At 40.9% G+C, this 24,087-nt stretch overlaps 1 non-coding gene across 1 annotated transcript; it reads left to right on the forward strand.

Moving 5' to 3' along the window:
* The first annotated feature begins 23,537 nt into the window (after positions 1–23,537).
* LOC126025183 (U6 spliceosomal RNA) lies at positions 23,538–23,644 on the forward strand. Its single transcript, XR_007501227.1, has one exon. It is a non-coding gene; the product is annotated as a U6 spliceosomal RNA (small nuclear RNA).
* Positions 23,645–24,087: the final 443 nt, after the last annotated feature.

A 24,087-nucleotide genomic window follows, 5' to 3' on the forward strand; every position in this document is an offset into this window, starting at 1 on the left:
ATAGAAATATACACATATCACAGACACACACACACACACATGACAGAAACACACATATCAACATGCCCGTGTGTCTCTGTGTGCTAGAACCGTGACTACGATTGATGAGGTTTGGAAGCACAAGAGCAAAACAAAATGTCATGCCTTTAAACAACACAAAAATATGATTATTATTTCTCCTGTCTTTAGGAGTCAGAGCTAGTCGAGGAGGACGAGTCCAGAGTGTGTGATATGGAAGGGCAACAATTACCCTTGCAGTGGGGATGGCTTAGTGTGTTGTCTCTTGCACAGCTGCTCTTGCCCCCCCTCCAGGGAACCCAAGCCATGTAGGATCCTGCTTGCTGTCTGTGAGTGCTGCCCTTCCTGGGGGCTCCTAGAATTTCCCCACAGGGTGGTCTCCAGCTCCTAAAGTGCAGCTATGAAAAATAAGCCCTCATTCAAGAAGCAAACAACAGAGGTGGGAATACAGACTAGTTCAGCCTTTATGGAAAACAAAATGAATATTTCTCAAAAAAAACTAGAAATTGAGCTTCCATATGATCCAGCAATACCACTCCTAGAAATATATCCTTGGAACTCAAAAAACACCACGCAGAAAAAATCCTTCACATTCCTATGTTCGTTGCAGCATTATTCATAATGGGCAGAATCTGGAAACAACTCAAGTGCCCAGGAAGAAATGAGTGGATAAGAATCTGGTACATCAACACAATGGAATACTATGCAGTGATAAGAGAAAAATGAAATCATAAAATCTTCTTGTACATGAATGAACATGAAGAGTATTATACTGAGTGAAATGAGTCAGAGGGAGAAGGATAGGCATAGAATAATCTCACTCATTTGTGGGATATAAAAAATAGTATAATAATATCTAGAGACAATAAAGTTGAGGGCCAGGGAGATCAGTCTATGGTAAAAAGCTTGTCATAGAGTGGTGAGTGCAGTTAGGGTAGTGAGTGGTCAGTCCACTGTGACAATCATAGTTGGAACTGGTCACTCTGGTCTGAATTCTGGAAGTTTCTAAATTGGGTGTGTCTGATCTTTGAAACATCTTGCTGGCTGCTAGACAAGTGATAACGTGGAGAATAAGGTTTAGGAGACAGTTCCTAGAAAAGGAGGTCAGGCTAGATACGGGACCCCTTGGCCTTGCACACGCATCAGAGGTTTCTTCTGGGGACACAGGCAGACCCAGAGAGCTGGGCCATGGGGAAGTTTCGTTCTTGGTCCTGTGGGGAACCTCTCCATTGCATTAGCTATGTTGCTGTGCCAGCTTCCTATCAACAAATCTGCTCCCCCCTTTTTATTTAAACCTCTGGTTACAAAGTTGTTCCTGATTGAGTTTTAGTCATACAATGTCCAACAAGCTTCACCAGGGCACATTTCCTGCCACTGATGTCTCAGTTTATCTCCCACCTTCCCCACTGCCTGCCTCTGGGACAGAGACTTCTACACTTTTCTACTTCTATCTATCTATCTATCTATCTATCATCTATCTATCTGTCTGTCTATTCATCTATACATTTCTTCATCCATCTATCCATCCATCTATCTGTCTATCCATCTACCTATCTAGTCACACACCCATCCATCCATTCATTCATTCATCTATCTGTCCTTTAATCCATCAATCTATCCATCCATCCATTTACCTGTCTATTCATATAATCATCTATCTATCCATCCATCTATTCATCCATCTACCCATCTATCTGTCTACCTATCTATCTATCATCTATTTCTTCCTTTCCCTCCCTCTCTCCCTCTTAAATACTGAGGTTTGCCATATTATACTGAAGGGGTATCATGCATCTCCTTTTCCTCCTTTCAGCACCCAGTTCTTGTCCAGAGTGATCGTTCCAAACTCTCATTGTCACAGTGCTCCCTTCTCTGCTCTAACTACACTCCTTGTTCTTTGTGACAAGCTTCCTATCATGGAACGGTCTTCTATAGTCCTCGTCTCTATTGTCTCCAGATATTATCACCATACTATTTTTATTTTTCTTTTATCATACAGATGAGTAAAATTATTCCATTTCTATCCCTCTACCTCTGACTCATTTCACTCAGCACAATCAAAACAGCAATGAAACATCATCTTGCTCCCCAAATATGCCCTTTCATCTGCATCCCAGCCAGCAGCTCTCTCACTCTCTCGCTCACTCGTTCCCATGAGAGCAACATCCTCTTCAGTGGATGATCAAAGGGGCTTCTTAGAGGAAGAGCAGGGTAACATCCAGATGTAACAAAGCCGTTGTTTGTCAGAAGCTCCTCACAGTCTCGCTCCCACTAGCTGTGCAGGACACAAGCCAAGCATCCTCCAGGATGAGTGGATGACAGGATGGCGGCAGGACTCAGCATTGGGGGAGGAGATAGTTCTGCCACTGGGGAGGCCCAGGACAAGCAGGTGAAGATGGATCCTGCAGGTGCCCTGCCAGAGGGATGTGCCCATCTGCCAGTCCTAAGGAAGTGGAGGCCCTGACAACAAGGTGGGCAATTCTTTGCCAGGCCATGGGTGAGTCTGGAGGTCTTAGGAGCTCATTACTCTGTGTCAAAGTCAGCTGCTAAGAGACAGAACTTAAATGTTCTCATAAAACCAAAAAGGACTAGCATGACACAAGGGCCATTGGCAGAGTGGCCTGAGCACTGTGTATGGTGCTGGGGGTGATGACAAGTTTATTCTAGAAACTAATAGTCTTCTGGTCACTGTATCAGCTGGTCTCAGACATCTGGATTCACAGAGTATAAGGACATGGGGTGCAATGTTTTAAAGGGAGTAGCTAGATTACTCTGATTGCTAGATTATAGAGCTGGGGATGGAGAAGTAATGAAACTGAAGGGCAAGTGAAGGAAGAGGAGGTGAGAGGAGGCAACAGGAGACAACAGAGGCATTGGCACATTGTTGGTACATAGGCCAACCACAGAACCAACTCATCCAATGACAGCTATCAGGCTTAAAAGTGTCCTGGCGGAGCCCTAGTGATTGGAGGAAAACTGGGGACATTGGGAGGGAGTTGGCACTGGCAGTGAGATTGTATTATAACATTGTATAGTGAAACTCAGCTATTTACAACTTTGTAAATCATGGTGTCACAATAATAATAATAATATACTTGGATAGATATGTAGAGCATTATGCTGAATGAAATGAGTCAGAGGGAAAAAGATAAATGTAGAATAATTGCACTCATCTGTGGTATATAGGGGGATAAAAGATAGTATGGTAATAATATCCAGAAAAAATAGAGAGGAGGTCTAGGAGTATCGGTCCACGGTAGGAAGCTTGTCACAAAGAGTGGATCAGTGCAGTTAGGCAGAGAAGAGAGCACTGTGACGATGAGAGTTGGGAATGATCACTCTGGACAAGAATTGAGTATTGAACGGAGATAAAGTGTTATGCATAGTAACCCTTCAATAACAACAGTGAAACCACAGTGTCTAAAAGGCAAAAAAGGGAAGGGGGAGAATAAAATGCTTGCAGGCAGGGGGAAGACTGGGAGGAAAACTGGGGACATTGGTGACTGGAAATGTGCACTGGTGAGGGTGGTGTACACTGTAAAACTGAAACTCAACCATGATACCTTTGTAACCACACTGTTTAAATAAAAGAGAAAGGAAAACTAAACCACTATAAACATCAACACAATTATTGTCATGATAGCTAAATGCTATTATTTTTTAAAGTAAACTATGTTGTGTAAAGGTTTACTCTCAAACTATCATAGTAATTATTCATGCAATTTTCTCTTAGGTCACTAGAAAAAGCAAATACTTAATTCTCCCCAGAACAGGTTGAAGAAAAGCAGAAGATGGATTACTTCGCGAAGTAGAGGCGACCAGAGTGAAACATAAATAGATAATCGGAGCGTCAAATGGTACTAAATGAATCATGCCTCCTTCTAATGGCCCTGTGTTCATTTGATAGTCTCGAAGAAATGAGTGCAGGTTAGTTGATAACACGGGAAATATAAATGCTTATGCAGGTAGAATTTTCCCTTGAACACAATCATTTTATTAAAAATAAAATGAAACAATAGACTTAATTGTAGCTCTGGATAATAAGGTCTCAGGGAGCCTATATCAGTCATGCATCCAATGTTAAATTAATTCAAGCCATTGCGATTTGCAAATTTATTCATAGTTGGGTTTTAAACCTACAATGTTTTAGCACCAGCCCCACCACTAGTGTCAACCTGCCCCATCCATGTTCCCAGAGTCCTTCCCATGCTATCACCCACCACCCCACTCCAGACTTCCGGCACCTTTTTCAGTTTGGTTGTTAATGTTTGGGTCTCATGGTTTCACTGTTGTTGACTCTGGCGTGGATATTTAGTTCTGTACTTCCTTTTTTAAAATAATTCCTATTGAAAACTTTATATACTATCTTTATTTAAACACCATGATTACAAACAAGTTTTTAAAAAGTTTTACAAACAAGTTATAGAAAATAACACCCCCCTTCACCAGTGCAACTTTCCCACCATGGGATCCCCCCATCTCTCTCCTCCCCCAACCCTGCCTGTATTCAAGACAGGCATTCTACTTCTCTCACTCACTACTATTGTCCTGTTAGTTGTTGGTGTAGTTATTTCTCTAACTGCACTCCCCACTCTTTGTGGGCTTTTATCTCTCATCTCTATTGCCTCTGGGTATTATTACAATAATGTCTTTTGGGGCCAGAGGAATAGCACATAGTAGGGAGTTTGCCCTGCATGTGGCTGACCCAGGACGAACCTCCATTCGATCTCCAGTGTCCCATATGGTCCCCTGAGCCAGGAGCAATTTCTGAGCTCATAGCCAGGATTAACCCCTGAGCATCACTGGGTGTGATCCAAAAACAAAACAAAACAAAACAAAACAAAACAAACAAAACTGAAAAAATCTTCAGCACTAGGCATGAGACTGCTTTCTTAGCTCTCCGATGGCTTCCTGAACTGACAAGGGTCCCCAATAAATAGAGACATTCAGTATCTCTTGACTCCTTCTTCCCTTTGTTCCCACAATGCCTTCACCCCACTGCTTAGCATAGAGCTCTGGACTGAATAACCAATGTTCAGTTGATGCTTTCAAGCAAGGAGAGAAGGAGGTGCCAGTACACTGAGTTCAAAAGCTATCAAGGGACTTGCCAAGGCCGAGTTATTAGTCATTGAAGCTGCATAGCCCTTAATTCACTCTCAGCCAAACAAAATTGCTTCCCAAGGTTGGAACTGGCTGCATTACTTGTTGGTATACAGCTACCCAATATGGAAGACTGAGGTAATTTAGGACTGACCTTTATAAAAGCATTCATTAAAAAATATAAGCAATAAGCTTTTCATAGACTAATCTGTGCCAGGTAATATACTAGATATTTATTTAAAATTATTTCTAATTCTGATAACCCTTTTCCCACTTTGAAATTAGTATCCTCATTTAGCTATATAGAAAACAGACAAGTAGAATGATTGGACTAAAGTCATGCAGCTAATTTAAATTGTTGACAGTCAAATGCAATGCTCCCCCTCTTACTCTAAATCTCCACTGAATACCTGGGGTAGAGTGACAGGCACTCGCTGACATCATTTGGATATTCGCAAAGCTTTTGGAATAATAAAAAAAAGAACAACTTATTCTAGAAAGGTGAAGTGAGCTGTGAGACTTCTTTGAGGTGATAAAGAAGGACTCTGCTCTGAGGCTGATAGTATTAACAGGCACAGTCCTTAGCATCTGAAAACTGTCCTAAAAAGGGACTCATAAGTGACTGTCTCCAGGCACCAGATGTGGGGGAGACAAGGTATACACTGATGAAAAGAACTCACAAAAAGTGCCTGTGGGATTCAAAATGTGTGTGGGGTTTCATAGGGGAGAGTCACGCATGGGTATCAGCTCAGCAGCCCCAATATCGACTCAACATTTTGGAAGAGGTGGTAAGAGAACCCAGAGCTCCTAAGATGCTTCCCACTGATGGTGCTCAGCTCCAGTCCAAAAAGCAAATGACAAGGGAAGTGACAAGAAAACTATGACTGTCCTTGACTTTATTATCTCACTTTCTATCTCCACCTACCTTTTATCATCTATATCACAGTTATTTAAAAATGCATTTCTATTTAAGGAAACAGCACTTGACATGAAAAACATATGAAGAAATGCTTAAAAAATTATCAAGCAATGCTTTATAAAGTTTCTCTCCTGGCATCAGAGACAACACAAGGGGCAGGCACATGCTCTACCTGGGGAGAGTTTCAGGCTCTATTCCAGCATTACAAGGTCCAATGTGGTCCAGAAATGACCCTCAAGTATCAAACCAACTGCCACCAGAGGTTACCCAAATTCCAAACAATGATGACGGTGAAGCTTCTACTACTCTTTATACATTTAAACAGCCATACTTATAAATATTAGAGCCAATGTTGCTAATAACTCATGTTTGATACCAACTTTACTTGCATTGAAAGTATTCAATTTTATAGCACGTATGAAATAAAAGCATAATGTTTATGACTGGGCTTTTAGCTTAATATATAAAATAATATGAAATAGTATAGTGATAGTAACATGATTAAAGACAGAAGTAACATGAGGGTGTCTTTATAATTCTAGTATTGTGACTGAAAGTATTTACTGACTTATTCTTTATTTGGGGGTCACAACTAGCAGTACTTGGGGCTGACTTCTGGCTCTGCACTCAGAAATTACTCCTAGCAGAGTTCAGGGAACCATATGGGGTGCTGAGAATGGAACCCAGCTTGATGGAGTGGTGTAACCCTTCCTCCAATGGCCTTCTACCTAAGCTTCCTTTGAGATGATCAGACCCATTCACACCTGGGATGAGATGGGCTGCTTTAAATTTAAAAAAAGGTCTGGCTGGTGACAGATCAGAAGAGAAGCAGGAAAAGGCAGAGAGAGAGAGAGAGAGAGAGAGAGAGAGAGAGAGAGAGAGAGAGAGAGAGAGAGAGAGGCATCAAAAAACTTAGCAGAGAAAGCACATGGCAGTCAGGGCCATGGAATAAAGGCAAGCTGACTCCAATGAAACTTTAAGTGAGTGCTGTGAATTATTTTTCCACCATTACTCTGCATCTTCAGACCCACTGGCCGAAGAAGCTAGAGGCACTGTGCCAGGGGAGGACTCACCCAAACATGTGGATCTCTATATAATTTTAGTATTAAATTAACAGAGTGAAAAGCAAGCATCCACCCACTGTAGTATTACTTAGGGCCCCAATGATGAGATAATTTAAATATCAAAAATTTATACCAGTAATTTAAAAATATAGAATCATCTGTATCTTTGTTGTTGTGATGGTGTTGATATATATCCATGCATGTAATAAAATTGCACAGAGAGATGCACACATGTAAACACATGAGCATATGGACACACATGCACAATACACAATGTCTGTGAAACAAATGGAGTATGAGTGGTTCTGTGAATGGTGACAATATTTATCCTGGTTCCAGAATATTCACTAATATTCTTCACTTACCCAAACTGCTTCCTTTGGGGAAGAGTACATGGTTAACGAGTACAGGAACCCTTCTGACTATTTAAGCTTATAATGTAGGATAAATATGCAATTATTTTTATAAATAAAATAGTTAAGGCAGAATAAAATATAACTAAAAATGGAAAAAGTAAGCCACAGACAGGGAAATAAAAGTATGATACATACATCTGGCAAAGAAATCTTAGCTCGAATAGATTTTTAAAACCCACAATTTAAAGACAATCCCCTTGGCTTTTAAAATGATGCTTAAGTTTCTGAGGAGAACTTCTCAAAAGATGGTACCTGAGAGGATAATTATCATATAACATGGTAATCAGAATAATTAGTCACAAGAGTAATTAAAATAAAATTACAATGAGATAACACTCGACACTCATCAAAACGGTCAAAATTAAAGACTAATAATCCAATGTTGGCCAACATATGGAGCCATTAACTCTAGTAGGTTGCTTAAGGGAAGGTGAAATAACATACAGCTTGGGAAGCTGAGGGTTTAGAATGAATGAACTTAATCGTGCAAGTGGGGTATAACTCACTAATTTTAATTTTAGGTAAATATTTTGCTGAAATAAAATAAAAACACATGTCATTTTTGCCTTTTTGCTTTTGGGGCAGCCCACCCCTTTCGGCTTCGCACTCAGAGTCACTCCTTGTGGACTTGGGGGACCATATGTGGTTCCAGGGATCAAGTCTTGATCAACTATATGCAAAGCAAGTGTCTTCCCCACTGTACTGTCTATTTTTCCCCCACTCTTTTTCTTTTTTCTTTTCTTTTTTTTTTTTTTACCTTTTTTGTAAGGACACATCCTGCTAAACTCAAGGATTACTCCTGGCTCTGTGCTCAAGGATCACTTCTGGCTTTGTGCTTAGAGATCACTCCTGGCAGTGCTCAGGGGACCCTATGTAGTGCCAGAAATTGAACCAGATTTGGTGGCATCCAAGGTAACTGCTTTACCTGCTGTTCTATCTCTCCAGCCTAAAACCACAAATCTTTAAGCACAACCAATAAAGAAATACCCCAGAAGTCTAGGTCCTTAGACATCAAACTCTGCAGATAATCTAAATACTTTTAAGGAAAGGGATGTGCAGAAAACAGCAGCATGAAACAATAGAATGTTAGTCTGGAGCAAAGAGGAAAGAGAACCTATCTTTCTATTACTACAAAGAACACAACCGAGTCTGAAGAATATGATCTTGAACAAAGAGGATGAAAAGAACAGAGCACACATTGTGCAGTTCTACTTAGATGAGGTGCAGGACAAGACAAAACTATCCTATAAAGTCACACAGTTTTATAAAGCATAATTTGTAAGCATAAGTGAAAGGAAAACACCACAACTGAAGAACGCAAATTTTGTGAGCCTCCTGGCCAACTGGAAACACAAAAGAAAGGGAGAAAATAAAGGTTTTTGCTGTTGATGTGGGATTGTAAATTAATCTAGAATACTAAAGAAATAATCAATAGCCAAAAGGAAGTAATGACTGCCTTGAAATTGAGCTTCTGTGTGATCCAGCAATACCAATTCTAGGAACATACACTAGGAACTCAAAGATACCATGCAGAAAAATCATCTGCACTCTTGAATACTCAGAAAATGTTCCCCAGACATACAATCACTTAATTTTTGATAAAGGAGCAGGAAATCCTAAATGGAGCAGGGAAAGCCTCTTCAACAAGTGGTGTTGGCATAATTGGATAGCCGCTTGCAAAAAATTGAACTTAGACCCTCAGCTAACATCATGTACAAAGGTAAAATCCAAATGGATTAAAGACCTCGATATCAGCCCCAAAACCATAAGATACATAGAACAGCACATAGGCAAGACACTCCAGGACATTACAGGCATCTTCAAGGAGGAAACTGCACTCTCCAAGCAAGTGAAAGCAGAGATTAACAGATGGGAATATATTAAGCTGAGAAGCTTCTGCACCTCAAAGGAAATAGTGCCCAGGATACAAGAGCCACCCACTGAGTGGGAGAAACTATTCACCCAATACCCATCAGATAAGGGGCTAATCTCCAAAATATACAAGGCACTGACAGAACTTTACAAGAAAAAAAACATCTAATCCCATCAAAAAATGGGGAGAAGAAATGAACAGACACTTTGACAAAGAAGAAATACAAATGGCCAAAAGACACATGAAAAAGTGCTCCACATCACTAATCATCAGGGAGATGCAAATCAAAACAACGATGAGATACCACCTCACACCACAGAGAATGGCACACATCACAAAGAATGAGAATCAACAGTGTTGGCGGGGATGTGGAGAGAAAGGAACTCTTATCCACTGCTGGTGGGAATGCCGTCTAGTTCAACCTTTATGGAAAGCGATATGGAGATTCCTCCAAAAACTGGAAATTGAGCTCCCATACGATCCAGCTATACCACTCCTAGGAATATACCCTAGGAACACAAAAATACAATACAAAAACCCCTTCCTTACACCTATATTCATTGCAGCACTATTTACCATAGCAAGACTCTGGAAACAACCAAGATGCCCTTCAACAGACGAATGGCTAAAGAAACTGTGGTACATATACACAATGGAATATTATGCAGCTGTCAGGAGAGATGAAGTCATGAAATTTTCCTATACATGGATGTACATGGAATCTATTATGCTGAGTGAAATAAGTCAGAGAGAGAGAGAGAAAAACGCAGAATGATCTCACTCATCTATGGGTTTTAAGAAAAATGAAAGACATTCTTGCAATAATAATTTTCAGACACAAAAGAGAAAAGAGCTGGAAGTTTCAGCTCACCTCAGAAGCTCACCACAAAGAGTGATGAGTTTAGTTAGAGAAATAACTACATTTTGAACTGTCCTAATAATGAGAATGTATGAGGGAAATGGAGAGCCTGTTTAGAGTACAGGCGGGGATCGGGTGGGGAGGAGGGAGTCTTGGGACATTGGTGATGGGAATGTTGCACTGGTGATGGGTGGTGTTCTTTACATGACTGAAACCCAAACACAACCATGTATGTAATCAAGGTGTTTAAATAAAAAAATAATAACAATAAAACTGAAAAATAGATAAAAACATCAAAAGAATATAAATAAATCACAGAAAAATGTTAGGTTCTGGCAGTTATATAAAAAGTTATTCTTTTTATATAACTATTATGCTATTATGCTATTATGCCTGTTATGCAGATATCAGGAAAGATAAAGCCATGAAATTTTCCTATACATAGATGTGCATGGAAGCTATTATGCTGAGTGAAATAAGTCAGAGAGAGAGAGATAGACACAGAACAGTCTCACTCATCTACGTGTTTTAAGAAAAATTAAAGACATTACTGTAATAAGGCCCAGAGACAATAGAGTTAAGGGCTGGAAAGGATAAAAGGAAGGACGGGCTCACAATTTGAAACTCACCACAAAGAGTGGTAAACGCTGTTAGGGAAATAACTACACTAACAACTAGCATGACAATGAAATGAAATGAATGAGAGAATGAGAGAAATAGAATGCCTATATCGAATACAGGCAAGGGTTGGAGGGGGGGCATTGGTGGTGAGAATGTTGCACCGGTGAAGGGGGATATTCTGTTTATGACTGAAATTCAACTATAAACATGCTTGTATCATGATGCTTAAGTAAAATTTATATATATATATATATATAATAAAAATAGAACATCTAAATCATATAATAGAATTTAATAAAAAGTTATTCTTCACAAGAATTTACAAAACAGGGGCCGGAGAGATAGCACAGTGGTAAGGCATTTGCCTTGCATGCAGGACAGTGGTTCGAATCCCGGCATCCCATATCGTCCCCCGAGCCTGCCGGGGGCGATTTCTGAGCATCAAGCCAGGAGTAGCCTCTGAGTGCTGTCGGGTGTGACCAAAAATAACAACCAAACAAACAAAAAACAAAACAAAACAAAAAAAAAGAATTTACAAAACATACTCAAAACAAACAAAAATAAAAAAGACTTAAATAATCAGCCGTGCTCGTGAGTTAGAAAATGTACCAGAGCACTTGGATTCCTCCAAGCTGATCTACAGAGGCAATGAAAGCCATATCCAAACATTGAGAGTTTTGATGTTGTAGAAATCTGCAAGTCTCTACAAGTCTCTACAAATCTGTAAGTCTCTACAAGTGGGTCAAAGGACATGACGGCTTGATTGATGGCAAGGGAGGGTTGCCAAGGAGTGCTGGGCTCACTCTTGTGGATGGAGAGGCTGACTGACACTGCTGGTCTCCATGTAGGGAAGAAGCTCCTGCTCCCTCAGGCACCACTCCTGAACTTCTCCAGCGATCCAAAAGACTCCTGGGCTGAGCCTTTCCTTTCCTCACTCTCTCCAATCCAGCTCGGCTTCCATTTGGATTTCCGCTGGTCTCTGATTCTTGCTGCTGGGGTCTCAGCTGAAACCCTATTCTTGTCACTTCAGAAAATCCTTTTCATTTTCTATCTTTCTTGCTGAGTACTGACTCCATCTCACGAAGCCTCAGCTTAGATTTCTGTACCTCATTGTGCTCACTGTTACTTGACTTAATACTCTTATCACTTGCCCTTAACGTGAGGCCTTTATTAAACAGTGATACGTTTTTTAAAGAAATTGAATGACTTCAGTTATTTCCCTTGGCTCTACCTAACCTATTAAGGTAAATTGTAATTAAAAAATATGAACTAATCGTGCTCACTTCGGCAGCACATATACTAAAAATATAAACTAAACAGTCATTATGTTTGGTTTTTAATAAAAGTAACATCATGTCAGAATGATATCAGTTAATTAGTATAAGAACCACAAGGGTAAAAGGTAAAGAAATATCTGCAGGGCCCGGAGAGATAGCTCAGCAGCGTTTGCCTTGCAAGCAGCTGATCCAGGACCAAAGGTCGTTGGTTCGAATCCCGGTGTCCCATATGGTCCCCCGTGCCTGCCAGGAGCTATTTCTGAGCAGACAGCCAGGAGTAACACCTGAGCATCGCCGGGTGTGACCCAAAAACCAAAAAAAAAAAAAAAAGAAATATCTGCAGATAGCTATCAATATGGAAAAATCATTTCCCATTCATTGCCTTGGAACTTTAAGATATAAATAAACAAATTTACAGTATAATGCAGATAGTGGAGTTTTATGTCATAAATAAAACCATTTGTAAAAAGCCTAGAGATGTTTGAAATGCCTTCTTATAAAAATAGGTCTTAAATAATCTTCCAAATTTGAGCATACTTTAAAAACCACAAAATTCAGGATAAACTAAAAACTAAAACATAAATATATAAAGCCCTTTGGGAATGAGTTTACAATACATTTATGTCTCAAAATAAATGCATCTAATATTTCCAGTGTACCCATAAACATTCATTTTAAGGTCATTCCATGTGATATTGTAAAAAAAAATATTTAGAGAAGTTATGTGGGCTGTTAATGATCTTCCCCCAATGCAAGTGCCAGTAGGTCAAATCCAGAATAACATTTTCTTGGAAAGTAAACCTCATATTTCTTTCTAACAGTTATTTCTACAACTTTAATTCTGCTCAACACTTTCTAGGCTTAAGTGTTCTTAAGGAATAAGTAAGTGTTCTAGGCTAAGGTGTTCTTAGGTTTATTTGGCAGAAAGTGAGTGTTAAAATGGGGAAAAAGAAGAAGCTTCGAGGTTCCCCTTCCAGGCAGAATGGTTGGAAGTAGACAGACTGTCCCACTGAATACAAAAAAAATTTTTTTAATGTAGAAACATTTCCAAGCATACAGCAAGTAACAAAGGGCAGTGATCCCCAAGAATTGAAAGGCAGGTATGGGGAGCCCTTTAATGCCTCAGAAAGGCCAGGGTGCTTTATGTCTATATATGTCTATGCCCATCGTGCATAGACCCTATGACTGCTAGAATGTCACCCTGTGACATCTGTGAGTCCCTCCTCCATTCTCCTCCATTCTCCTCCATGCTGATATTTCTCTCTCTCCCTCTCTCTCTCTCTTTCTCACTCTCTCTCTCTCTCTCAACCATGAGATATCACAGAGATAGAACATGCCCTCTTTCTTGAGTCAATGCCCATCACACAGAATGTTCAAATACAGTCCATTAAATGCAGCTAATGTGTGCAGGATTAAAAAAAAAAAAGTCTTGAGGGGCCGGAGAGATAGCATGGAGGTAAGGCGTTTGCCTTTCATGCAGGAGGTCATAAGTTCAAATCCCGGTGTCCCATATGGTCCCCCGTGCCTGCCAGGAGTGATTTCTGAGCATGGAGCCAGGAATAACCCCTGAGCACTGCCGGGTGTGACCCAAAAACCACACCAAAAAAAAAAAAAAAAAAAGTCTTGATTTGCATCTCCCTGACGATTAGTGATGTTGAGCATCTTTTCATGTGCCTTTTGGCCATTTGCCTTTCTTCTTTTTCAAAGTGTCTGTTCATTTCTTCTCCCCATTTTTTGATGGGGTTAGTTGTTTTTTTTCTTGTATAAGTTCTGTCAGTACCTTGTAAATTTTGGATATTAGCCCTTTATCTGATGAGTATTGGGGTAAATAATTTCTCCACACTCAGTGGGTGGCCTTTGTATTCTGGGCACTATTTCCTTTGAGATGCAGAAGCTTCTCAGCTTAATATAGTCCCATCTGTTTATCTCTGCTTCCACTTGTTTGGAAAGTGCTGTCTCCTCCTTAAAGATGCCTTTAGTCTCAATGTCCTGGAGTGTTTCACCTACATGTTGTTCTATATACCTTACAGTTTCAGATCTGATATCAAGGTCTTTAATCCATTTGGATTTTACCTTTGTACATGGTGTTAGCTGGGGGTCTGAGTTCACTTTTTTGCAAGTGGCTAACCAGTTGTGCCAACACCACTTGTTGAATAGGCTTTCCTTGCTCCATTTGGGATTTCTTGCTCCTTTATCAAAAACTAGGTGGTTATATATCTGAGGAACCTTCTCTGAGTACTCAAGCCTATTCCACTGATCTGAGGGTCCATCTTTATTCCAATACCATGCTGTTTTTATAACTATTCCTTTGTAATACAGCTTAAAATTGGGGAAAGTAATGCTTCCCATATTCCTTTTCCCAAGGAGTGCTTTAGCTATTCGAGGTTGTTTATTGTTCCAAATGAATTTCAGAAGTATTTGATCCACTTCTTTGAAGAATGTCATGGGTATCTTCAGAGGAATCGTGTTAAATCTGCACAATGCTTTTGGAAGTATTGCCATTTTAATGATGTTGATCCTGCCAATCCATGAGCAAGGTATGTGTTTCCATTTCCGTGTGTCCTCTCTTATTTCTTGGAGCAGTGTTTTGTAGTTTTCTTTGTATAGATCCTTCACATCTTTAGTCAGGTTGACTCCAAGATATTTGAGGTACCACCTCACGCCACTGAGATTGGCACACATCACAAAAAGAGAAAACAAGCAGTGCTGGCGGGGATGTGGAGAGAAAGGAACTCTTTTTCACTGCTGGTAGGAATGCCGTCTATTACAACCTTTATGGAGAGTGATATGGAGATTCCTTCACAAACTGGAAATTGAGCTACCATATGATCCAGCTATACCACTCCTAGGAACACAAAAATACAATACAAAAATCCCTTCCTTACTCCTATATTCATTGCAGTGCTATTTACAATAGCCAGACTCTGGAAACAACCAAGATGCCCTTCAACAGATAAGTGGCTAAAGAAACTGTGGTACATATACACAATGGAATACTATGCCGCCGTCAGGAGAGATGAAATCATGAAATTTTCCTATACATGGATGTACATGGAATCTATTATGCTGAGTGAAGTAAGTCAGAGGGAGAGAGAAAGACGCAGAATGGTTTCACTCATCTATGGGCTTTAAGAAAAATGAAAGACATTTTTTAACAGTATCTCAGAGACAAGAGAGATGAGGGCTGGTAGGTGCAGCTCATGACATGAAGCTCATCACATAGAGTGGTGAGTGCAGTTGGAGAGATGACTACACTGAAAACTATCATAACAATGTGAATGAATGAGGGAAGTAGAAAGCCTGTCTCAAGTACAGGTGTGGGGGGCTGGGGAGGAGGGAGATCTGGGAAATTGGTGGTGGGAATGTTGCACTGGTGAAGGGGGGTGTTCTTTACATGACTGTAAACATACAACTATAATCATGTTTGTTTGTAATCATAGTGTTTAAATAAAGATAATTATTAAAAAAAGAAAAGATAAAAAAGCAACACCCAGTTCCTGGCAAATCCCAGATCTGTACCGCTGAGTAAAAAAAAAAAAAAAAAAAAAAAAAGTCGATGAAATTTTACAATTTGATACCCAGTGAAAACATCCCTCTCCTATGAATGCAAATAAGACTTATCTGGGTAAGCAACTGCACTTCTCAGGTGAAAGAATGAGAAGTGGAGTACAGAGGGGACAAGAAATTTTGTAAGTATAAGTGTGTGGAGGAGATTCTTTTTTTAATGAATGAATCCTTATATTTAGTTATCTGAAGGGGTCGAATTAAACTTTTTTAATCAAAAAATGAGGGTGACAATGATAGCAACTATGCTCTGTGTGATTTTACTCTATCTACAGAAATTATAGAAGCAAAACGAAGGAGTCCAAAGGAAATGAATGTTGAAATAATTCCCCAGGTGCGTAAAGCCCAGGATCCTTCTCTCCACATGGTTGGCTGAGGCTCAGGTACCTACTCAAAGCACAGGGATGAGCAAAAAAGACAGGGTGAAGGAGGCAATTCAAGACTCCAGTGAATGTTACCTCAGACACTGTTTTCCCAGTTGGGTTGGTGCTGAGAGGGGTGTGTGTGTGTGTGTGTGTGTGTGTGTGTGTGTGTGTGTGTGTGTGTGTGTGTGTGTGTGTGTGTATTTATGTATGTGTGTGTCCGTGTGTATTGAGACCTCTGGGTGGAGAGCAATGAGGATTAGAAGGAGGTCAGAAGCACATCTTTAAATTGTTTTATTGTCACTTGGGTCTGTTTGGAGTAGTGTTGGCTGAGACACATATGGTCCCCTCACTCACAGCTCAGCCCAGGGAGCCCCGTACTCTCATAATATACCTCTAGATATTCCATCGCTCCAAACCTCCAGGATCTTTTTTCCCTGGCATTTTCATTTCTGGAATCTATATTAAGGATTGTTTTCAGGGGCCAAAGTGGTAGCACAGTGGTAGGGCATTTGCCTTATACACATCCACCCAGGGACAGATCTGAGTTCTGTCCCCAGTATCCCATATGATCCCCCAAGCCTGCCAAGAATGATTTCTGAGCGCAGAGCCAAGAGTAACCCCTGAGGACCGCTGAGAGTGACTCAAAAACAAAAACTAATAAAAAGCTTGCTTGCTTACTTGCTTTTTTTATGTTATTTTATTTTTGGTTTGGGGAGCACTGAGAGTTTATATTACTGTTATTTAATTTTTGCCATTAAAATATTTTGTGGGGGGCCAGCGAGGTGGTGGTAGAGGTAAGGTGCCTGCCTTGCAAGTGCTAGCCAAGGAAGGACCGTGGTTCGATACCCCGGCATCCCATATGGTTCCCCCAAGCCAGGGTCAATTTCTGAGTCCTTAGCCAGGAGTGACCCCTGAGTATCAAACAGGTGTGGCCCGAAAAAAAACAAAAAAAATTTTTTTTGGTTTAGTTAGCTCACTGTTTTCTTCATGACAACATAATACCCAAATGTGTTTAAAAAAATAATAATAAAGGCATTTCTGGTTCCAGTGATTTGCCTCAGTGTTTCCTGGGAACTGACTGAGTTTTTTTTTTTAAAGGTGTGACTCCTATTTTTGACTTTGTGCTTTCCACACTGGGAGAGGAGCTCAGATTAATCACCATTTCCAGAGTCCAAAGAGCTCTCGGCTCACATGACACTCTGTGGTCATCTCAGATGCCTCATGTTTATTGTCGATCTCTTCTCTATGGTTTATTTTGTCCTCTAGGCCCTGGACAGGGAGAATCCTTGTCAGCAGTCCAATAAGGAATGCCTCTGGGCTGCTAGTCTACTACCTGCTGCAGACACTGGATTTTCTGCACGACTAAGGAATATTAAATTGACACAGACACCTTCGCTACCCATTGAAATAGATGATGCTCTAGGGCCAAAGCTACAACACAGTGGTAGGGCATTTGCCTTGCACATATCCAACCCCAGACGGACCCCGATTCAACCCCCGGCATTCCATATGGTCAACCAAGCTGATTCAGGGTCCACAGAAAGGGCACAGAAAGATGGCACAGAGGAGATGGCAGTGTGAGAACCAAGATCCCCCTGGGTCCATGATAAGGGTCCTAGACTAAGACAAGCCTAAACCTTAGTAAATGCAGTTTTTCCTGAGACAGGTTAAAAGCAGTTCTTCAGACAAGTTAAAAGGTGAGGTACTTTTCCACTATTAGCTAAAGCTTCCACTTTGAGCAAAGGTGGAGGGGGTTCACTCAGAAATAAAACCACAGAAGGAACGTAGGAATGTCAAGACCCTCCCTATTCTTTTAGGATGGAGGAACTAGATGGGTCTGGAATTTTCCCTTGACAACCAAAATCGATGAGTCAGAGTACGTCAATGCTAAGAAATAATGTGCTTTGTGTGCAAATTGAAATAAGCCAATCATGTATGTGATGAAAGTTATAGGCCAATCATGTGTACTGTAAAGGTTGAGCTGTCTGTATTAACCAATGAAATGCTGATGCTGTTAATGCTTATGATGTCTATATAAACTGGCTAAGGTTTTGCTTCGGGGTCCTTGTCTTATGCTACTGGTTGGATGAGACTTGGACCCGAGTAATCAAAGAAACTCCCTTTTGCATCTTGCATTATGGGAGTTGGTCTTTGACTCTCAGCAATGACTAGGGTGTCAACTCGAACCCTAACAGTAGAGAGGAAATGGCACATATGCCTTAAAGAAAGTCCTCCAGGGGGTGTTAGAGTGATAGGACGGGGGGAGGGCATTTGCCTTATACATAGCAGACCTAGATTTGATATCTGGCATCCCATAGGGTCCCCTGAGCCTGCCATGAGTAATCCTGAGTGCAGAGCCAGGAGTAACCCTGAGCATCACTGGGTGTGGCCCAAAAACCAAAACCAAACAAACAAAACAAAACAAAATCCTCCAGAGCTGGAGAGTAAATATTTATCCCAACTTCTTTCTCCTGGCCTACAATCACCTTCCCCTCTGGATGTGGGGTCTAGAAGGTTCAGGACCTGTCATTGACTGACTACCTTGTTCTTCTCTCACCAGATGAGAGTGATGTCTGTGTTTCCCCCCCAAGACCTTATTCTGAACCTAAGCAGAGGCCAGGCTCAAATGTTCCAGCTACCTTGGGCCATCATGGCCAGAGCCCCCCACAAAACTGACCTTCCCTTTCCCAGTCAAGTGGGCAGCTAAGCTGCTCTGTCTCTGGGCTTAGCACTTCAGCCCTTTTACCCCACATTTCAGGAGTTCCTACTGGAAACCCATCGTGTGCCTGTTTCCCAGGAACTTAGAACATAAAGCATCACCATGGGACTGTCTCACAGGAAGGATTCCCACACATGTTCCACTCACAACTTTCCCTAAGCCACTTTCCCAAAACAGTCACCCACCAGCACCCCCATTCTGCAGGAGAGAGAACTTCCCCAACAGGCCTCGAGAGGGAAATGACAATGATATTCTTGAAAGGAAAAAGTGGAGAGAAAGAGATGGTGGCAGCTGGCTGATGTCTTGTTGGGAAGCAGATTAGGACTGAGGGCACAGTGGGGTGGCCAAGGCAGATATGACGGACAGTCACTGAAGAGAAGAAACCCCCAGAATGCTTCAGGCAGACCCATCCTCAGGGAAGGTCCTGGTCATATAGGGTCACTCCTTTATCTTCTTTCCCTGAAAGCACCTAGGACCCCACCCAACTCTCCTCACAAAAGAAGGCGACATGTCTGACCCATTCTTCCCAAGAAGCCACAACTCTCTCCTCTCTGAGCAGCCAGAATTGGGGGGGGGCGGTCCAGGTTAGAGCTTCTTCATAAGTCATTGGCCAACAGAAATTAAACTTCTTTGCATTCTTTTTTTCTCTTTCTGATCTAAGGTGATAAAAATAAACAATCAATATCCCTGCCCCTTTCAACCATCCACACTTTCATTCAGTGAAGATGAAACATTCAAATCTGCCTGTTCTGAACAAGTTGCTTCAACCAAAATATGAAATCAACTTTGGGCAATTAATTCATAAACCGTTTTATTCATCTTTACTGAAAAAATCCCATCTCTTCCTCACTCATTTGCAGTGCCATAATAATTGTATAATGAATATTTAATGACTTTTTGATTATTGATCCATTAATTCACCCGCTCACCGGAGACCTATTTGCAGCCCCAGCTCTCTATTACTCACTGAACTAGGTGCTGATTTATCTGTCTAGCACTAGAGCACAGGGCAGTGTTTGTAACTAGTTTATGGCCCACTTAAAGGGAAGAACAAATTCTCCTTAATGATATTTCATTTTCAGCCTTTCACTCTGCCACCCATCTATTACTCCAAACAATCATTCTGCCACTTTAAAAAGAAAGAAAAGAAAAGAAAAAAAAAAAGAGAACCCCATTTGGAATTTTATTTAGAGCCTTGCTCTTAGCAGTTTTCCAAACACAGTCAAAATCTGTTCTGTCTAGCTCTGGACCAGAGCTCAGAGGCTGCAACACTCCTGGCTCTGGGTTAAGAGGGCCCATGACTTCCCTGGAAAGTAAATCAATGTCTTTCTGAGGAATGATGTTTCATGATGCTATTTCCACATAGCAAACAGTTGACCAGCCTCTCTCAGCCAACCCAGTCCCAACTGTCATGCTTGTCCAACTCAGGGCACTATGGTTTCTGGGGCAAATAAAATGTATTAAATGAAATTTTAATGAGTTATTTGAGCTAAAGGAGTTCTCAGTCAGTGCCCTCCAAGGAGCCTTCCTCCAGACTTAACAGTACTAGATGGCAGAGTGCCTTTTTTAGGGGTTCCTGGAATCCTAGAGAGGGGACATATTCCTGAAAAGAGGAATGGGGGAGATTTTGACACCTGCCAGGGCAATGACTGATGTCTAAGCCTTGGTTTTAGAAAATCTACAGAGCCAAGATTATGGTTCAAAGGTCAAGGCTTTTAACTTCCCATAGACACCCTTGGAGATGAGCAGCCTTGGGGTTGGGTCCTTGCCTGGAAGAAAAAGGGGTTGTGTTGCCTCAGAGGGTCCCACCTGGACAACTGCTCAGGGAGCTCTAGCAGCTGACAATTAGCAATTAGAAGAAAGATCCCAAAGACAGGGTGCATCCCCACTATATTCAGTAATTTATTTTTTAAAGAAACTAGGGGATATAAATTTAGTGGAGCCGTAGAGGCTAGAGCAATAAATAGTACAGTTGGGTGGGTACTCGCCTTACATACAGCTGGCCTGGGTTCATTCCCCAGCATTCCATCAGGTTCTCTGAGTATGGTAGGAGTGATCCCTGAGTGTAGAGCTAGAAGTTACCCCTGAGCATCCCCGGGTGTGGCTCCAAACCAAATCAAAAGAAAGAAAAGGATGAATTTAGTGCATGACCTTCTATGCTGATGAATTTTGGGGGGGGGGGTGTTATTTGTTTGGTCTTTGGGTCTTGGCCACATCTAGAAGTGCTCAGGGCTTTCTCCTGGCTGTGTTCTGGGGTGCTGAAGAACCTTATATGTTGCCAGAGATTGAATCCAGGTTGACCACACACAAACCAAATGCCTAACGTGCTGTGCTATTTCTCTGGTTCAAAATTCGGGCCTTGGTTAAAGAATCCAAGTGTGTTGATTTAATACAGGTAGTGAATTAGGACAATCTTTGCAACATCAGCTCTCCTATCAGCATGGATGTGCGTCCATACAGGCTCTCCAATGTGAGGATCAAACTGGCCACCCGCTGCACTATTTAGGGCTTGGCAAGGATGTTCTAAACACCCAACATAGCTCCTTCTTCCTGCAGTGTCTTTTTTCCTGAGAAAGTATAATATACTTGGTTGCTCCACTGGGATATTTGTTTTGTTTTGTTTTGTTTTGTTTTGTTTTGTTTGTTTGTTTGTTTGGGCCTCACCCAGTGACACTCAGAAGTTACTCCTGGGTATGCACTCAGAAATCGCTCCTGGTTCAGGGGACCCTATGGGATGCCGGGAATTGAACCCAGGTCCGTCCTGGGTGGGTGGGCCACGTGGAAGGCAAACACCCTGCTGCTGTGCTGGGATATTTGGAGCTGAAGTCATTGCTCCAAAGACAAATGGTTGCTTCCCATTCTGGATCCTGTTCAGCCCCATTTTCCCTGCCATGCAGATGACACTAAGCTTTTATTTCACTGTCCAATTGCAGAATAATCCTCTGAAGGTTTAAAATGACAATGAAACACAATCCACACAGAATGATCAAGCCTTACAGCTTAAACTCATTAAGCCAAGAGTCGCTGCCTGACTGTAACTGTGAAATGCATTCTGATTTGGGAAATATGGAAATTCTAAAGAAAAGCATTTTAGGATTTGTGAACTATTATCTATTCATGTTGCATGCTCATTGTCTATAAAAGAATGAATATGCATATAAATTAAGAAACTTCAGATATTTTTTTGCCTGGTGATTTTTTAATAAGATTTAGCAAATTGAGAGAGTAGAAAGACTGGACAGAGGTTAATGAGCCTCAGATTCTACTTCCAGCACCAGGTCTGGCCTATACTCCCCACCTCCAAACAGCTGACCTGGGTTCTAGTCTGAATAACCTAAGTCTTCATGTAGACCTGGGTTCCATTCCCCAGCACTAAATATGTTACCCATCACCACCAAGTACCAGAAGTGATCCCTACGCATAGTCAAGGACTAATTCTGAGCACCAGCAGTATAGCAAAAACAAAACAAGAAACATACATAGAGGTTTAGTAAATAGCATGTTCCTCTGGTTCATCCGGAGGAGTTTTATAGGATCCCATTTTTGAGGTGGCATCAAGCAGCCTCAACCACCAAGGATCTCAGAGGTTATTCAATGCCATGTCTTCCTCCCTCCTTGACTCAAATTATCAGAATCTATGTGGCACAGCTAAAGCAGTACTAAGAAGGAATTTTATAGTTTTGCAAGAATTCATCAGGAAGAAGGGGTCTACATAAATAACTTAATGACACAGCTTATAAAATTGGAACATGATCAACAAAATGAACCAAAAATAGGAAGACGGGAAGAAATAATAAAGCTTAGAGTAGATATCAACAAATAGAAAATAAAAATAAATCCAAAAGATCATGAAATCAAGAACTGAGGCTTTGAAAAATTAAACAAGATCTATAAACCAGTAGCAAAAATTCACAAAGCAAAGAAGAGAGAAACTTAATAAACTGAATTTGAAATGAAAAAGAGGAGATTACTACAGATACTACAGAAATTCGAAGGGTAATCAGAGATTACTTTGAGAAACTCTATGCCACAAAACAAGAAAACCTGAAAGAAATGGATAAATTCTTGAACTCTTATACCTTCCAAGATTGAACCAAGATGATCTAGCATATTTGAGCAGACCCATCACTATTGAGGAAATTAAAATGGTAATCAAAAGCCTTTCCAAAAATACCCTCCACCAAATGTGAAAGGGGCCTTCTTTCCAACCTTCCCTCATTCTCCTTCTGGGTTCCAGTACCATTACTGAAACTCACCTCCTTCCCATCAGCCCTCCTTTTCCAGAACTGCATGGACACTGAGCTCACATATTATCCAAGAATACCACTACTAGGGATATATCCTTGGTTTTTAGGATGCAGACAAGTGAGTGCCAGGTCTTGGGGGAAGAAACTGGGGGTCTTGGAGGAGGCTGACTGGACCTAACATGGGAGCATAGGAGCACAGATAGAGGGTCTGAAGCATGAGGTGATTCTTTTTTTTTTTAATTTTAAAATAAGGATATATCCTAAAACACAATACAATAATGTCCTTTGCACTCCTATGTTTATAGCAGCACTTTTTTACTATAGATAAAATCTGGAACCAACCCAGATGCCTGGCAACAATGAGTGGTTAAAGAAACAGTAGTACATCTACACAATGGAATACTACTCAGCTCTTAGAAAAAAATTAAGTTATGAAATGTGCCTATACATCGATGAACCTGGAGACTATTATGTTGAGTAAAATAAGTCAGAAGGGTGCTTGCTTCGGCAGCACATCTACTAAAATTGGAATGATACAGAGAAGCTTAGCATGGCCCCTGTGCAAGGATGACATGCAAATTCGTGAAGCGTTCCATAAAAAAAAAAATAACTCAGAAGAAGACAGATAAACGCAGAATAATCTCACTCATCTATGGGATCTAAGAAAAATAAAAGATAGTATAGTAATAAACCCCAGAGACAATAGAGCTTTGGACTCAAAAGAGCAGCCCACGATATAAAGCTTCCCACAAAGAGTGCTAAGTGCAGTTAGAGAAACAACACTAACAACTGCTATGACAATGATAGAGAGAAAGGCAATGCCTGTCTATAAGACAGGCAGAGGATGGGGGAGAAGGAAAATGGGGGACATTGGTGGTGGGAAAGTTGCACTGGTGAAGGGAGTGTTCATTTTGATGGCTGAAACCAAATTACAAACATGTTTGTAACCATGATGTTTAAATAAAGAAATTGTTTTAAAATTAAAAAAAAGGAATCACCCCATGCTTCAGAACCTCTATCTGTGCTCCTATGCTCCCATGTTAGG

Source organism: Suncus etruscus, chromosome 12 (assembly GCF_024139225.1).
Source record: "Suncus etruscus isolate mSunEtr1 chromosome 12, mSunEtr1.pri.cur, whole genome shotgun sequence".
NCBI classification, from domain to species: domain Eukaryota; kingdom Metazoa; phylum Chordata; class Mammalia; order Eulipotyphla; family Soricidae; genus Suncus; species Suncus etruscus.